The sequence below is a fragment of the Hevea brasiliensis genome, chromosome 11, assembly GCF_030052815.1.
Source record: "Hevea brasiliensis isolate MT/VB/25A 57/8 chromosome 11, ASM3005281v1, whole genome shotgun sequence".
In the NCBI taxonomy this organism is placed as follows: domain Eukaryota; kingdom Viridiplantae; phylum Streptophyta; class Magnoliopsida; order Malpighiales; family Euphorbiaceae; genus Hevea; species Hevea brasiliensis.
Genome location: NC_079503.1, coordinates 82,481,922 through 82,499,539, shown reverse-complemented (window position 1 = coordinate 82,499,539; position 17,618 = coordinate 82,481,922). Strand labels below are relative to the sequence as shown.

General features: G+C 34.8%; 1 non-coding gene and 1 pseudogene across 1 annotated transcript; both read right to left on the bottom strand.

Moving 5' to 3' along the window:
• Window positions 1–246: 246 nt before the first annotated feature.
• LOC110651194 (polyphenol oxidase, chloroplastic-like) lies at window positions 247–15,454 on the bottom strand (annotated as a pseudogene).
• On the bottom strand, window positions 3,831–3,937 carry LOC131170847 (small nucleolar RNA R71). Its single transcript, XR_009141612.1, has one exon. It is a non-coding gene; the product is annotated as a small nucleolar RNA R71 (small nucleolar RNA).
• Window positions 15,455–17,618: the final 2,164 nt, after the last annotated feature.

The following is a 17,618-nucleotide window of genomic DNA, read 5'->3' as shown; positions in this document are numbered from 1 at the left end:
AATAGACAATCATAAATTCTTAAAGAATTAATCCTTTATGAACAGTTAAATAAATATAAAAAATATTTTTTCTTAAAAAAAAATTCTATGTCCAAAAATTGTTGACAAGCTCAATTTTTAGTTATTTATTTAACTATTTTATGTCTGTTAATTAATATAATTAAAATTTTGATTTATTTCTCCAAATTTATGAAGTGTGGAAAAGGAAATGTTATCTTGATATTTAAAATATGAAGAGCAAAAGTATAGAATCAACAGTAAACTTTTCTATCGAAACTCAATCAACAAAAAAGAAAAGCATCATTTTCTATATAAAAAATTGTATTAAAAAGAAATTTTATTTTGCTCATGATCATCAATCTCGAGCAAATTCAATTTTGATACCACCAATTCTAACATGACCCTTACCATTCCTAGGCACCAAAGTCACCACCACGCTATTATCATCTTCAGCACCCAAATCCTCCAACAAATCTGTAATCCCTAATCTCAAATATGTCTTCATTTTCTTCCCATGCTTATGTACATGAGGCACGTTCACAAAGCTTCCTGCAAACTCAGACTTGTCTGGTCCACTTGGCGAATCATGTTCATCATTAACATACACATCAAACTTCACCACTGCATCTCTTTCAAACTCTATCCCATTTATCACTAAAATTTCCTCTTCCTCTTCTTTCTCTTTCTTGCTTCTTGATTTCTTTGGCCTCCTAACCATAGTGCTTATCACTTTATCCAACACTAAAGGAAATGAATTTATTGGTGTCAAATTTTGTGTTTCAGCTGCTTGAGCTACTTGACCATGGTGATGAAAAACCTTGGCCACCTTCTTGATTAACCTTCTTGGTGTTGGCTTGGATTTCAGCCAAGGTATATCAACTTCTTGATAAACATATCGCAGTTTTTTATAGTTAATACAGTCCCTAACCTTTACACGAACAAGATTGGCATTCTCGTCGTAGAAAAGAAACGTTGCATCAAGCCAATCAGGATCAGTGAACTCAGTTCGCTTACCTCCTAATGTTTTCCATATCGTCCACATTCGATCAACGTTGGAGTGATGAGCGAAAAATATTGGATCTCTTCCAGCTGAGTAGAAATTTCCCATGTCTTCAAGATGTGGCTGGGTGTTATCCCCAGTCCAGATGTGTACTGGACCGTGTGGCATGTTCTCAATAGAACCGGCTCCAGGGTTTGGTTCGTCACCGGCACGGTATGAACTTCCAAGAAAGAGCTTAGCAGTCTTGCCATTAGAAACCATTTGCCTGTACATTATGGTAAGATTGCTAGACAGTTGATCTTGATTTGATGTGGGGTTTTCGGTGACATTGTAGTCAAGATCAACTAATGTTGGCGGCTGGTGATTCTTGTTGCGATACTGGTCAAAAAGTGGTGATTTAATTAGGGTTAGCATATAGGGCTGGTAATCGCATTCCATCGGGGGAATCCCAATTCCAATAAGGCAAAGCGAAAGTTGGATCATCAATCAGTTTTGCCAACATTTTTTCATGGAAATAGAGATAGTATCTATGAAAGGGAAAGAAGAGCCACGACTTGTGAACTTGGAGGTCTAAGTCTGGAAACCCCACTTGGTGATAAGTGATGCATGCATTTTATATCATCATTTAGGTGTAATTTTTGCACATAATTTACCCTTGTTCATAGCCATTATTATAGATATTAGTATATATTTAGTCAATTTTACAATTTTCACATTTCTTAGTTTAATTTTTGGAATTTATTTGTTTTGTAGGGTAAATTTGGAGAAATTTGATGTATTTTGATCAGAGTAGCCATTTGGAGGAGATTAAAGTCGAATTGCAAAAATTTTGAAGTTGAGTAAAAAATGGCCGAGAGCGACACAACCTGCAGCACAACCGAATTAGCTTATGTCGCAGGTTGTGTCGATCGTCAGATATTCAGGCCGAGAGCTACACAACCCGCGACACAACCCACGACACAACTGACTCGGCTTATGTCATTTTTACTGGAAATGGTTGACGTGGCATTTCCGTTACTCTGGCTTTTTACCTCACTTTCTCTGGAACCTTCCTCCTTTTACCCATTCTAGGGCAGTCCCCTCACCTATATAAAGTCCCCTTTATCATTTTCTTTCCATAGAGAGCAAAGGAGGCATTTTTGGAAGGATAGAAAGAGAGAAAGAGAGGAGCTCGTTCTGCATTTTTCCAGCAGCAGCAAGGATCACGTTTCTGCACTTTTCTGCAGCAGATCCTTCTGCATTTTTCTGGGTTTTTCTACCCCTTAGCTTACATTTCCATTATTTCTTCATTTATACATTTGGGTTTGTTTAGAAATTATGGTTAGTGAGTAGTTGTTTGAGATTTCTAGAGATGGGTTTGTAAATATTGATTTGTATTGTGGTTTTGAACTGATTTAGCCATTTAAATGGGATTTGTTACATTTTGATTTATTGCTTGTGAGCTTGTTGCCTTGCTTGATGAATGGGCCCTCATTAAGTTAAGCTTTAATCCTTAATAGATGGACTGAAAAGTGAATATTAGGGATAGATAATCTTGCAATAAACTTTATTTTCTTGGTGTTAGAGATAAGCTAAGAGGATTAAGGGGAACTTTCCAAAAATCAATTAGAGCTTTAAATGGGTTTTTGTTAGGTTTGAAATACCGTGAAAACAGGGTTTGATTTAATGAAAACCAACTTTGAGATGCTTGAAAAAGGTTTCAAAAATTTAAGAATTGATTTCCCTCAAAATTGCAATTCTCATGTGTTTGGCTAAATTAGGGATAAACCACATGCAAACAATATTGAAAAATCCAATCTCTAGAATCACTTTATTTTTTATTGAATTTAGATTTAATTCCTCTCAAATTTCATAAATAGAAATTTCAAATTAATTTTTGGTAATCTAGTTTAATTAATTTTAGTTAATTGTTTGATTTAGTTTTAATTCCTCAAATACCAATTTTAATTTCAAATTTCATTTTACATCTTTAATTTTTGTCATTCTAATTAGCTTATACTTTTATTTCCAATTTAAGCACAATTCCCTGTGGGATCGATATCATTTTTTTAAAACTATACTACCGTGACCCGTGCACTTGCGGACACACCGTATCAAGTTTTTGGCGCCGTTGCTGGGGAATTGTTTGTTTTTAAGTTAGATTTTAATTGTTTTAAGCTAATTAGAATTTTTATTTTCTTTTATTTTCACTACTGTTCCTTGTGTTTTTCAGGTACTTTTCTTGTTTATGAGACGATCGAAAAGCACAAGTGATACTGAATTGTTGTTCAACCCTGAAATTGAAAAATTCTGTAGAGCCAACAAAAAGGAATACAAGAGAAAAAAAGAAGCAGAAAAAGAAGAACAACAAAGATTTGAGCAAGAGGAGACAATTGAAAATATGGAGAATCAAAATAGAGCTATTGGTGGAAATAATGGAGGAAATGAGCAAAATAGGCAAAATGAAGTTGTTAATCAAAATGATCCTCAAAGAAGATCCATGTTGGATTATGCTTTTCCTAGATGTGCAGATGTGAGAGATAATAGACCTATCATTGGAGCTAATCAATTTGAGTTAAAGACTGGTCTTATTCAAATGGTTCAGAATTCACAATTTGGAGGTAGTCCACTTGAAAATCCTCATTCTCATTTGAAGAAATTTTTGATGATATGTGGTACACAAAGGCAACCTGGAGTTTCAGATGAAGTTATTCGGCTCACCTTATTTCCATTTTCTCTTCGGGATTCAGCATTGGAGTGGTATGACTCACTTCCACAAGCTACTATAGCTACTTGGGAGCAGCTATCTCAAGCTTTTCTATCTCAGTTTTTCCCACCTGGGAAGACCACTCATTTGAGGAATTTGATGGTAGCTTTTAAACCAAGGGATGATGAAACTTTGTATGAATCTTGGATGAGATTTAAGGAGCTTGAAAGGCAATGTCCTCATCATGAAATACCCAAATGGATGATTGTTCAGAATTTCTACACTGAGTTACTCCACCATAAGAAACACAATTGATTCACAAGCAGGAGGAGATTTCATGAGAATGACAAGTGAAGAATGCTATGATTTATTAGAGAAGATTGCTCATAATACCCATTTGTGGGGAAATCCTAGAGCACTTGAGCCAAAGAAGGCTGGGATTTATGAACTTGACTCAGTTAGCTACATGAATGCAAGATTTGATCAGTTGACTCAGCTTCTTAGTGATTTCTGCACAAAGGCAACAACCTCAACTCCTACAACTATGCAACAAGCTGCCTTCACAGATGGAACTCAAAGTTGTGGAGTTGATTACTCTTCTTATGGTGATGATTATTTGCAAGAACAAGCTGCTTATGCAGGAGGTTATCAACAGAAACCTATGGGAAATGCTTACTCTAACGTGAACAACTCAACATGGAGACCACAAGCAACTTTTGCTCAACAAGGCCAAAGCTCAAATTATGCTCATAACCAGCAGTATGTGCAGCAAAATAGACCTCAATTTCAGCCTCAATTTCAGCCCATAAGGCAGCCACAACCTGGATATCAAGCAAGAGCACAACAATCCCTTCCACCTCATGAACCGAAGCCAACCTTAGAAAGCATGATGGAGAAATTTTTTGCTGAACAAAGCAAGATGAATAGCAAATTGGAGGAAGAAATGCAACACATGAGACAAACTATGGATCAATTACAAGTCCACAACCGCATGTTAGAGACTCAATTGGCTCAACAAGCAAGCTCATCGGGAAGCAATTCCTATGGGAAACTACCTAGCCAACCACAAAACCCTCATGAACAATGTAAGGTTGTGACCTTGAGAAGTGGTAGGAAAGTTGGTCAAGAGAGTGAAAACAAGAGAGAAGAAAAAGGGAGCACAAAAGAAGAAAATTCAGTTGAGAGCAAGAAAAATGAAAAAGAAGAAGAAAGCAAAGTGAGCAAGATGTGGGAGAGAAACCATACATCCCACCTAAACCTTACAAGATCACCCTTCCCTACCCTCAAAGATTCATCAAGCATAAGCTAGACAAACAATTTGGCAAATTCCTTGAAGTGCTAAAGAAGTTGTATATCAATGTGCCATTCACTGAGGCACTATCCCAAATGCCAAGTTATGCCAAGTTTTTGAAGGAGATTCTTTCCAACAAGAGAAGGCTAGAAGATTATGACACCATCAACTTGGGAGAGCAATGCAGTGCTATAATTCAGAAGAAGTTACCTCCCAAACTCAAAGATTCGGGTGTGTTTTCTATTCCTTGTCATATTGGTGATAATTGTGTGGCAAATGCCTTATGTGACCTTGGAGCTAGTTTCAGCCTAATGCCACTTTCAATATATGAGAAGTTGAATATGGGAGAGTTGAAGCCCACTAACATGTATCTTTCATTGGCTGACCGTTCAATTAAGTATCCAGAAGGCATTCTAGAAAATGTGCCTATCAAGGTTGGGAAATTCTACATTCCGGTGGACTTTGTCATTTTAGATATGGAAGAAGACACAAAAGTTCCTATCTTATTGGGAAGACCCTTTTTGGCAACAGCTGGTGCATTAATTGATGTAAAGGGTGAGAAATTGACACTTAGAGTGGGAGATGATCAAATGATATTCAACATCAATCCAGCCATGAAAAGGAAACATGAAGAAGTTGAGTCTTGTTTGCGAGTAGACATTATTGATGAGATTGTTCAAGAGCATTTCAGAAAAGGCTATCCACAAGACCCACTTGAAAATTGCTTAGTCCATGGTGGGAGCATTGATGATGACAATCTCAACATAGCTGCTTTTGCACAACACTTGGAGAGCTCTCCACCACATCCTGAAGCCACAATTTTTCAACTTGAAGAAGTGCAAAATTTGGAGATTAAACCACCATCATTAAAGGTAGAGGATGCCCCAAAGGTAGATCTTAAACCTCTTCCTTCCAACCTCAGGTATGCTTTTCTTGGATCGAATGAAACATATCCTGTTATAATTAATGCATCTTTGACTAATATTGAGAATGAAAAATTGTTGAGAGTTTTGAGAGAATATAGAAGAGTTTTGGGTTATGCAATTGATGATATAAAGGGAATTAGTCCAACAGTTTGTATGCATAGGATTTTCCTTGAGCCAAATAGTAAACCTTCCATTGAACACCAAAGAAGATTGAATCCTACAATGAAGGATGTTGTGAAAAAGGAAATCCTAAAATTACTAGCTGCTGGAATTATTTACCCCATTTCGATAAAGGAGTGGGTGAGTCCTGTGCATGTTGTACCAAAAAAGGTGGGGTGACAGTTGTTAAAAATGAGAATAATGAATTGATACCCACTAGAATCAAGTACAGGTTGGAGAATGTGCATAGACTATAGGAAGTTGAACAATGCCACAAGAAAAGACCATTTTCCCCTTCCTTTTATGGATCAAATGTTAGAGAGATTAGCCAAGCATTCATTCTTTTGTTACTTAGATGGATATTCTGGTTTCTTTCAAATTCCAATACATCCTGATGACCAAGAAAAAACTACCTTTACCTGTCCCTATGGCACCTTTGCATATCGAAGGATGCCATTCGGATTGTGTAATGCGCCTGGCACATTTCAAAGGTGCATGATGGCCATTTTTTCTGATTTTATTGAAGAAATTATGGAGGTCTTCATGGATGACTTTTCAGTATATGGCACTAATTTTGATTCATGCTTGACTAATTTGTCTAAAATTTTGCAGAGATGTGCTGATAATGATCTAGTGTTGAATTGGGAGAAATGCCACTTTATGGTCCAAGAGGGGATCGTTTTAGGGCATTTGATCTCAAATAGGAGAATTGAAGTGGATAGAGCTAAAATAGAAATTATTGAAAAAATGCCCCCTCCAATCACTGTCAAAGGAGTGCGGAGTTTTCTTGGACATGCCGGGTTTTACCGGCGGTTTATTCAGGATTTTTCTAAACTTGCTAAACCCTTAACAAATCTTTTGAATCATGATGTTAAATTTGATTTTAATCAAGATTGTATGGTTTCTTTTTACAGGTTGAAGACGGCCTTAACAACAGCTCCTATCATGCAACCCCCGGATTGGACTTTGCCATTCGAAATCATGTGTGATGCAAGCGAGTTTGCTGTTGGAGCTGTCCTTGGCCAGCGAAAAGATAGACAACCTTATGCCATTTACTATGCAAGCCGAACCCTTGATGAAGCTCAAGTTAATTATGCCACAACTGAAAAGGAGTTCCTTGCGGTAGTATTTGCACTCAATAAATTTCGTTCTTATTTGGTCAACTCAAAGGTAATTGTTTTCACTGATCATGCAGCAATAAGGTACTTAATGAGCAAGAAAGAAGCTAAATCTAGGTTGATTAGATGGATTTTATTACTTCAAGAATTTGATTTGGAAATAAGAGATAAAAAGGGTGTTGAGAATGTGGTGGCTGATCACCTTTCTAGGATAAAAACTAAAAATAAAGATGATGAAATTGTGCCAATTGATGAGTTTTTCATGAATGAGCAGTTGTATATGTTGAACTCTGCACTTCCATGGTTTGCTGATATTGTAAATTTCTTGTCTTGTGGTGTCTTGCCACCTAATTTATCTTGGCAGCAAAAGAAAAGATTTTTACATGATGTTAAATTTTATTCTTGGGAAGAACCTCTTTTGTTTAGGAGATGTAATGATGGAATAATTAGGAGATGTATACCAGAGGAAGAAATACATGATGTTATTTACCATTGTCATTCCTCTGAATATGGTGGTCTTTTTAGTGTCTCAAAAACTATTGAAAAGGTCTTGACATCAGGTTTCTATTGGCCTAAATTGTTTAAACATGTGAGAGATTTTGTAAGCAAGTGTGATAGGTGCCAAAGGGTAGGCAACATTTCCAAAAGAGATGAGATGCCCCAACAATCCATATTAGAAGTTGAATTATTTGATGTGTGGGGAATTGATTTCATGGGGCCATTTCCATCTTCTTATGGGAATAAATATATCTTGGTAGGGGTGGACTATGTATCTAAATGGGTAGAAGCTATTGCTACACCTACCAATGATGCAAAAGTTGTGGTGAAATTTCTGAAAAAATTTATTTTGACCAGATTTGGTACCCCACGTGCCATAATCAGTGATGGTGGTAGCCATTTTTGCAACCACCAATTTGAAAAATTGATGAGAAAATATGGGGTAAAGCATAGGATTGCCACACCCTATCACCCTCAAACAAATGGCCAAGTAGAAATCACAAATAGAGAAATCAAGCAAATCTTGGAGAAAACTGTTAATAAGTCCAGAAAAGATTGGTCCCTTAAATTAGATGACACTCTTTGGGCATATAGAACAGCATTTAAAACACCCATAGGAACTACACCTTATAGGTTAGTTTTTGGGAAATCATGCCATTTGCCCGTAGAGTTAGAACATAAAGCTTATTGGGCCATTAGAGCAATCAATTTTGATTTACAAGCTGCTGGACACAAAAGACTTTTGCAACTTGATGAATTAGAAGAATTGAGACTTGATGCTTATGAAAATGCTAGGATCTATAAAGAGAGAACTAAAAATTGGCATGATAAGCATATCAAGAAAAAGGACTTTAAAGAAGGAGATTTGGTTCTCTTATTCAATTCAAGGTTAAAATTTTTTCCAGGAAAATTAAAATAAAGGTGGTCAGGTCCATTCAAAATTGTGAAAGTTTTACCTCATGGTGCTGTGGAAATTTTTGGTGAAAAATCTGGTAATTTCAAGGTAAATGGACAAAGGTTGAGGCATTATTCAGTTGGTGAGCCAATTGAGAAGATAGCAACTTGCTATCTTTCTCATTCTCCATAACATTTTGAGTGAGTATGGTCAAGCTAAAGACCTAAACTTAGCATTTTTGGGCAATAACTCCCAATTTTTCATTGATTCTTTATTTCTTTCATATATATATTTGTTTTAAGTTTTTCTATACTCCTTATTTAGAGTTTGACATTGTTCTAATTTCCTTCTGCAGATGGGATGCAATGCATTGCAAGCAAATGAGCAATAAAAAAAATTTTATTTTTAGCTTTAAATTTTAGCTTTAAATTTTAGTTTTAAATTTGTTCACTTATAATTTTCATCTTTCTTTTGTTGAGTATTTGCTGGTACATATTGCTGGATTCATTGCCCTTTTTCGTTAATTTCAAAAGAAAATTTTTCCAAATTTTGACATCTTGGATTAAAAGGAAAATTATTTGAATTTGGATGTGTAAATTGGTGCTTTGAAAAATTATTTTTTATGAGTATTTGATGAACATAACAAATTGAACAATTAGAATTCATGTTATGAAGGTTTAATCATTTGAAATCTAATTTGTTTCAATTTTTTAGGTGCTATGAAATTCGGTCATTTTTGGGCAGCAGACTGCACAACCTGCGACATAACCGGGTTTGCTTGTGTCACCGCTTATGTCCGCTGGGCACACTTTTGGGCAGATTGTTGCACAACCTGCGACATAACCGGGTTTGCTTGTGTCATCGCTTGTGTTCGCTGGGCACACTTTTGGGCAGATTGTTGCACAACTTGCGACACAACCCCCCTATCCTTATGTTCTAACTTGTGTCGCCTGTTTGTTTTGCAGGATAAAATCTTCCTTCACCAGAATGGGCCAGCAGCGAACCCAAAGTCCTAAAAACCGTACCCCATAAGCCCAAGCCCGAAACTAAACCTAAAACCCAACCAACTAAAACCCAAAACCCACGACCCATACCTAAAGCCCCTAACCCGATAACCCACTAAATCCTTCTTCCTCTCGACATCACCCCCGACACAACCCTCCCCTCCCGCCGTAACCTTCATCTTCACCGTCGCCTCCACCACCCACCATTCTTCCCATATTTCTCCTTTTTCGATCACGCCCGACTCCCCATTATCCTTCGAAAACTCACCTCCCCACTCCTCACAGCCGCCAAAGCCCCAAGGCACCCCGCCCATGAACGCCGACCCATCGCCGGCCCATTCTGGTGACGCCACGATCGCCACATTCAAAAAGAAAAAGGCGAAAACATTAAGCCACACAAATCAACGGGCGGCGTCAAGAGGAAGCGACCCGAACCGGCCACACAACAACCCCCAATCCCTCCTCCAATGCCAGCCGCACCTGCTGTCCGACGTGGCATCCCGAAGTCGGCGGTTAAGCGCCCCGGTACATCTAAAGGTAACCTTGCATTCCCCTCCTCTTTGCCTACTGCTACACACTAGATATTACCTACTGCCGACATGAAGAAAAATAAGGCAAGAGTTGTAGCCCGACAAATGGTTCAAACTCGGTATTTGGATGTGTCTACACTTAAATCCTTGAAGATATATGATGAAATGTAGACTCTGTTAGATGCTTTAGGTTGGGTGCGATTTGCACATAAACAGGAACTGGTCTACCCCATTTTAGTGCAGGAATTTATGGCCTCCCTGTCCACTAATGAGCATAAAATTACCTTGGATAATGACTTGACAATCCATTTTAGATGCCTTGGTCAAGATAGGGTGCTGTCTATGGATAATTTTCACCATATATTTGGCTTTCCACCTGATGGTCTGTTCAAAATACCTGCTAGCCAAAGGGACTATAATGCGTATGAATTTTGGGAGCGAATTGCACCTTCAGCAGGTACCTTCAAACCGGGACACAGTAAGGCCTCCAAGATTGAGAATCATGCCTTGAGATTGCTTCAGCGATTAATTGCAAATACAATTTTAGGCAGAGGATCTAGTGTTGGCACAATGTCACAGTATGATCTATTCTTTTTGTGGTGTGCAAAAACTGGCAAAAAAGCTTCCCCTGGTTATTATTTCTGCCGCCATGTGATCCGCCAGACCACTAGGGGTACTGGTAACATTGTCTTTGGAGGTTTGGTCACACCCATTGCACATTATTTTGGCTTTAATCCTCAAATGCACAAGTGTCCTGCTCTTCCAACTGGTTTGTTATTTTTGGATGGACCTCATTTGGCCAACCAAAAATTTTGTATCAAAAATGAGGCTACCAAGCTGTATGAGATTCCTGCACTAATAGAACCACCACCTGGTTCTCCCACTGCAATTAGCTCCTCCTCAGCATCTGAGTGACCATTTGAGCAGCCTTTTACACAACCTTCAAGCCGAGCTCCACCAACTGCTCAACCTGCTTCATCAACAGCTTCTGGACCATCCATAGCAACTCTTTTGACGTTCATGGAGAATCTCAGTGATGAGATCTATTCTTTTCGGCAAATGACGGATGTCTCTTTTCAGACACTACGAGATTTAGCTGACATATATTTGGATCGAAGTGCTGAAATGCAAGACGAGTTGAAAGTCATGCGAGCTAAGCTGGAGAAGATCGAAACAAACCAGGCACTGATTTTGAGCATCATCTCTCCACAGCAACCACCAAAAGCACCACCACCTCCACAAGATGGCAAGGGCAAAGGAGTTCTCATACCTGACTGACCAGCTTTTCTTCTCCATTTACATTTCCTGTCTTTATTTCGTTGCTTAAATAATTAGTATTTTGAACTTGTTTAGTTAATATTTTGCTTGTGTTGTTTTTTTTTTCTTTTAATTGAACCATTTACTTATTCATTTTTTTTAGTTCCTCATAAAATACATTTTTCTTTAGTACATTGCTCACTTGCTTTTATGTGCTACTTCGGATTTACACTTGATGGTTACATTTTTGAGCTTAACTTCCTATTTCAACTTTTTGAGTTTAATTGATTTAATGGATTCCATCGCACTGTTTCTTTTGCAATGAGTGCAGCAGCTATCCAAATTTTATCTAATTAAATTGGCTGCACTTCAATGAGGTAACGCTTCTTATCTCAGCTTGTGTCACTTTCAACACAAGTTGTGCTATCGCTTATGCAACAGGGTAATAATTCTTTATGCACATATAGCCAAATTATCCCATTCCTTGCACTCTTTTAACATTGAGGACAATGTTCATTCTGAGTATGGGGGAGAGGGTAAATTTTTTGCAAAAATTATTTTTTCCTTTTTCATTTGCATATAGTGACATACTCATTCATTAATTCATACTTGTACATATTCACATACATACACTTGCATATAGCCTCATATACTTAGTTATGCATACTTAGTTACATATAGGTTGACTATACATTTACACTCATGCATTTCATTTATTCATTTAAAATTTTTGGATTTTTAAACCAGTCTTTGAATTCCATAAGCCACTTATTCAAGCAATCCTACTTGCCTTTAGATGGTTAGTGGAATGAAAGTTCCAACTAGGTACAAAGTCTTAAGCATTATTCTTTCTCTTACTTAATAGCTGAAAATTAATATATTTATCTAGGTATGCAGATTCTGATTAGTTATTTTGAGTTTTGAGTGTCTGGATAAGCCTTTAAGGAAGAAAATGGTAATTGTCGTCTCACCATTCCTAGAATAAGCATCTTAGATCTTTCAAAGCGAAATTTTTAACTTGCATTTGATAAGAATATGACTTAGGCATTTCTTCATATTTTAAACTTCACATTTAGCCTTAACCTACCTTAATTTCATTTTGACCCCTGCAAACCCCCTTGAACCTTAATTCCCTAATTTGTTTGGAACCCAAATCATTTACCTAGCCATTAAACCTAAACACTACCACCTATTTATGAGAATAATATTTTAGCAATTAAGTGCATAAAAAAATTAAAAAAAAAATAAAAAAAATAAAAAAAAACTTGGAGGATTGAAACATCTTGAAAAGTGCTAGAGTAATTGTGAAAAGTTGATAAAAAAAAATAGTCACAAAAATATCCCAAAGGTAATTTTGGGTGTGACGTGAAATAGGGACACATACAAAATAAAAAATATATTATAAAAGTAGTCCCTTTATTGTGTTAGCACTTAAGATTCATTGTGAATTTCTTTCCTCTTGATAAAAAAATTACTATTATAAAAAAAAAAGAAAAAAAGAAAAAAAATGGATGCACTTTGAGTTTCATGATTAATATTATTCTCATATTTTGTTTTCCTTATTCCCTTTCCTTGTTAACCAAAACTTTACCCTATTGGACCCCATTACAACCCTTAAAAAGACCTAATGATTCTTTGAAAAATGCTTGTTACATTAGTAGAGTTAGATCTTTTATGCTTGCATATGGGTTTGGCAATATAATCTTCCATACATTACTTACCATCTATTTGAGACACATTGGCTATCTATTTCATTTAGGTTTGTTTTGGCACAATTGACTCTTGTAGTTGGTTGGTATTTGTTGCTTGGGTTGATTGGTTAATTCTTAGCTATTCTGTAATTGTTGAGAGTGCTTGCTTCATTCTTTGTGCTTTTGCTGGTGGGAACTTGGAATGTTGGTGGCTAGAGGTAAGTTGGTGGTTTGGATTAGTGAACTTTGTGTTTTCAAAGACTGATTCTATTCCCTTCCAAATGAGTTTCAATGAAATTTTGCTTGAGGACAAGCAAGAGTTTGAGTATGGGGGAATTTGATGCATGCATTTTATATCATCATTTAGGTGTAATTTTTGCACATAATTTACCCTTGTTCATAGCCATTATTATAGATATTAGTATATATTTAGTCAATTTTACAATTTTCACATTTCTTAGTTTAATTTTTGGAATTTATTTGTTTTGTAGGGTAAATTTGGAGAAATTTGATGTATTTTGATCAGAGTAGCCATTTGGAGGAGATTAAAGTCGAATTGCAAAAATTTTGAAGTTGAGTAAAAAATAGCCAAGAGTGACACAACCTGCAGCACAACCGAATTAGCTTATGTTGCAAGTTGTGTCGATCGTCAGATATTCAGGCCGAGAGCTACACAACCCGCGACACAACCCACGACACAACTGACTCGGCTTATGTCATTTTTACTGAAAATGGTTGACGTGGCATTTCCGTTACTCTGCCTTTTTACCTCACTTTCTCTGGAACCTTCCCCCTTTTACCCATTCTAGGGCAGTCCCCTCACCTATATAAAGTCCCCTTTATCATTTTCTTTCCATAGAGAGCAAGGGAGGCATTTTTGGAAGGATAGAAAGAGAGAAAGAGAGGAGCTCGTTCTGCATTTTTCCAGCAGCAGCAAGGATCATGTTTCTGCACTTTTCTGCAGCAGATCCTTCTGCATTTTTCTGGGTTTTTCTACCCCTTAGCTTACATTTCCATTATTTCTTCATTTATACATTTGGGTTTGTTTAGAAATTATGATTAGTGAGTAGTTGTTTGAGATTCTAGAGATGGGTTTGTAAATATTGATTTGTATTGTGGTTTTGAACTGATTTAGCCATTTAAATGGGATTTGTTACATTTTAATTTATTGCTTGTGAGCTTGTTGCCTTGCTTGATGAATGGGCCCTCATTAAGTTAAGCTTTAATCCTTAATAGATGGACTGAAAAGTGAATATTAGGGATAGATAATCTTGCAATAAACTTTATTTTCTTGGTGTTAAAGATAAGCTAAGAGGATTAAGGGGAACTTTCCAAAAATCAATTAGAGCTTTAAATGGGTTTTTGTTAGGTTTGAAATACCGTGAAAACAGGGTTTGATTTAATGAAAACCAACTTTGAGATGCTTGAAAAAGGTTTCAAAAATTTAAGAATTGATTTCCCTCAAAATTGCAATTCTCATGTGTTTGGCTAAATTAGGAATAAACCACATGCAAACAATATTGAAAAATCCAATCTCTAGAATCACTTTATTTTTTATTGAATTTAGATTTAATTCCTCTCAAATTTCATAAATAGAAATTTCAAATTAATTTTTGGTAATCTAGTTTAATTAATTTTAGTTAATTGTTTGATTTAGTTTTAATTCCTCAAATACCAATTTTAATTCCAAATTTCATTTTACATCTTTAATTTTTGTCATTCTAATTAGCTTATACTTTTATTTTCAATTTAAGCACAATTCCCTGTGGGATCGATATCATTTTTTTAAAACTATACTACCGTGACCCGTGCACTTGCGGACACACCGTATCAATAAGCACCATCACAGTAAGCACAATGAACTTTGGCTTGTTGCTTAAAGCTACGAGGATCATCATCAGGAAGAGCTTTCATGAGCTCAATGGCTTTGGAGTAGTTGGCTATGTAAGCATCATCAACCAAGTGAGCTGCGGGTCTAATGCGCAATGGGGAGCTTGAAGAAGGAAGCTTAAAGTCTAATATCTTTGTGGATGGTGGAGGGCAACAGTTGGTGGGTTTGGCACTGGCCGGCAAGTCTGTTTTGCCACATTTGGTTAGGTCCGGGGCTGAGATTGGTTTAGCAAAGGCAAATGGGTCACCAAGAGTGGTTGCACCATAGAATCCTCCTAGACCAATGAGTTCATCTCTCCTAGTGGTATAGTTTTGGTGATCATCATTTGTGGCTTTGCAAGAAATTACCCTGGGAACATAGGGATGGTTTGGCTTTTTGGTAATGGAAAGTTGAGCTGTGTTTGGGAAGGAGGGGCAGAACAAGGAGGATGTAGAAATATTAGAGAGTGTAGCATTGGTGGAAGGAGAGAAAGAATCCATGATTGTTTTGGGTGATGATAGTAGAGAAACACTAAGGATCTAAAGGAACTTCCCTATTGTTTTATAATGAAATACTGGGCTTTTAGGCTGTTCTTAATTACCAATTTTATGAATATTTTTCTTTTAGAAATATTTTAAAATTATTAAAATAGTTAGAATTTGAATGTCTAATCTCTTAAATTATTAATTAATTTTTTAAATAATGCTAAAATATTCTATGTACACGTATTGCCAACTATTCCAAAGTTGACAAAGATTAATCAACAACGACAGACACCATGTGAGGTAATAAGAACTAGAAATTTCCAAGTTTTTTATTATTATATTGAAAGATATCTGCATTGAAGTTCAATATAATTTCTGCTTATTTAATTTTTTTAATTGTACAATATCGAGGAAAATGTTTTTGGTTTGAAAAAGACTTTTTTTTAATATTTTAAGTTTTTTAAGGAATATTAAATATGTTAATTAGAAGATAATTTAAAATTAAATTTTATATTTTTTAATTATAAAAATTTAAATAATTTTTTAATTGATTTTTTCAATAATATTTAAAAAATAATACTTTTTTAAAAAAATTATTTTTTTTTAGCTTCAACTCCAAACGGAATTAAAGTGAAGTGGTTTGCATGAGTTCAAATTAAATTATATCCAAAATTGTTTATTAATTGATGGGATTAGTTTACCAAATCCATTATTAATCTAATAATTTCATCCCAAGTCTTCTGATTCACAACCAATATAACATTTCTTATATAACTTCTAAAATTCAGAATTGAAATTAAGACTTTTAAAATGCGAAAGAGCATTTTTGTTAATATAATTAAATTAAAAAAAATTATCAATTTTACCCTAAAAAAAAACAAGGAGTTTAAACCCATAGATGCAAGAGATACAAAGAGCGGTTGCCAGCATGGACTCTAAGAAGTTACAAACCTCCAAATTCTATTCCTACAAGGATTTTGAGAAAACAGTTTTACTCTTTCTAAAGTTTAATTATTATTTTTTTTTTACATTTTATCAATAATTTATAGCACATATATTATTAATTATTAAAATAAATTAGTGAATTTTAATTTAATAGTATTAGAGTCATGTCTGTAAAGTCTTGAATAATTAATCTTAAAAGGAGAATAATTTCAATTTAAAAATATAATTTAATATTATACAAAAATTTAACAATATAATTGCCAAAGAAATACACAAATATCTATAATACCAATTAAAAATTCAAATAAAAAAATTGCAATCTTAATTTTTTAAACAATTAAATTTATATATTCATAAAAAACTAAAATTGTCAAATTGTATTTTAATTTTAAATTTCAATAGTAAACCACAAAATTATATTTTAATTATAAATTTTCATAGTAAATATCACTTTTTTTACCTTTCCCTTTTCAGTCATAAATTTATAATTTTTTTATCAAATTAATATACTTTCATTTTTGTTACTTACATTCAAAATAATACATTCCTAATTAAAAAAAATTAATATAAAAATATTTATATAATAATTGTATCATTTTTTTATAAGCTAGAAATTTTATTAAGTAAAAAAGTTCAAAATAGGAGTGATCAAAACCAACCTAAGCCAAGAAAATAACTGAGACCACAAAACCCAAAACAGCAGCAAGCTTCAATAGACCATTCGAACACTTTCATGTGACTAAGCTCTCATTATTACTTAAGAGGTAACACTTTCATTCATTTTCTTTAAATTGATACCCTAAAATTTTATATTGTTTCATTGTCTTTGTATCTATTAATGGAATCATTGCATGACATTTAAAATAAAAAAGAATTATTATGTCAACATTCTATTTAACAGGTGCAAGGACAATGCAATGATATAAAATCTCATGGTACTAAATTAATGAAAATGAAAATTTTATCGCTTTAGTGATAATATATTATACCATAAGATGTATTTTTAATATTATCCTTAAATTATTCATCAAATTTATATCATGAGATTTTATGTTGTCACATTATTTGCACATTCATTAATAAAATAATGACATGATATTTGAAATAATAAATTGCGAAGTCAATATTCTATTTATGAACATGAAAATAATGTGATACATGATGCGATTTTAAGATTATCTATAATTTTTAATTTTGCAAATATCTTTTTAGCCTAATTAATACAAGCTCACTATAAAAAAAAATTAACTTTAACTTATAATA